The sequence below is a fragment of the Arachis stenosperma genome, chromosome 9 (genome assembly GCF_014773155.1).
Source record: "Arachis stenosperma cultivar V10309 chromosome 9, arast.V10309.gnm1.PFL2, whole genome shotgun sequence".
In the NCBI taxonomy this organism is placed as follows: domain Eukaryota; kingdom Viridiplantae; phylum Streptophyta; class Magnoliopsida; order Fabales; family Fabaceae; genus Arachis; species Arachis stenosperma.
Genome location: NC_080385.1, coordinates 65,542,878 through 65,544,105, shown reverse-complemented (window position 1 = coordinate 65,544,105; position 1,228 = coordinate 65,542,878).

The window sequence follows — 1,228 nt, the reverse complement described above, 5'->3', positions numbered from 1 at the left end:
AAAAATTCCAAATCGAGTGTAGGGAGGTCAGAATCCAACAGCAGCAGCAGTTCTTTGTAAGTCTCTGAATCAGATTTTTGCTCAGGTCCTTTGATGAGCGGATAATTTATACGCTTTTTGGCATTGTTTTTAGGTAGTTTTTAGTAAGTTCAAGCTACTTTTAGGGATGTTTTCATTAGTTTTTATGTTAAATTCACATTTCTGGACTTTACTATGAGTTTGTGTGTTTTTCTGTGATTTCAGGTAATTTTTGGCTGAAATTGAGGGACTTGAGCAAAACTCTAAAAAAGGCTGACAAAAGGACTGCTGATGCTGTTGGAATCTGACCTCCCTGCACTCAAAATGGATTTTCTGGAGCTACAGAACTCCAAATGGCGCGCTCTCAATGATGTTATAAAAGTAGACATCCAGAGCTTTCCAGCAATATATAATAATCCATACTTTATTCGGAAATTGACGACGTAAAGTGGCGCTCAATGCCAAGTACATGCTGCTGTCTGGAGTTAAATGCCAGAAACACATCATAACCCGGAGTTGAATGCCAGAAACACGCTATAACTCGGCGTTCAACTCCAACAAAAGCCTCGGCTCGTGGATAGATCAAGCTCAGCCCAAGCATACACCAAGTGGGCCCCGGAAGTGGATTTATGCATCAATTACTTACTCATGTAAACCCTAGTAGCTAGTCTAGTATATATATAGGACTTTTAACCATTGTATTAGACATCTTTTGACCACGTTTCATCTTTTTTATCACTTTAGATCGAAGGAACATCTGGGGAGGCATAGTCCTTAGACCATGGGGGTTGGCCATTCGGCCATGCCTGAACCTTTCACTTATGTATTTTCAACGGTGGAGTTTCTGCACACCAGAGATTAAGGGTGTGGAGCTCTGCTGTACCTCAAGTTTCAATACAATTCCCATTACTTTATATTCAATTCTCTTTTATTCTTATTCCAAGATATACGTTACACTTCAACTTGATGAATGTGATGATCCGTGACACTCATCATCATTCTCACCTATGAACGCGCGTGACTGACAACCACTTCCGTTCTACTTTAGGCCGGGCGCATATCTCTTAGATTCCCCAACAGAATCTTCGTGGTATAAGCTAGATAGATGGTGACATTCATGGGGATCTAGAAAGTCTAACCTTGTCTGGGGTATTCCGAGTAGGATCCCGAGAATCCGAAAAGTCTAACCTTGTCTGTGGTATTCCGAGTA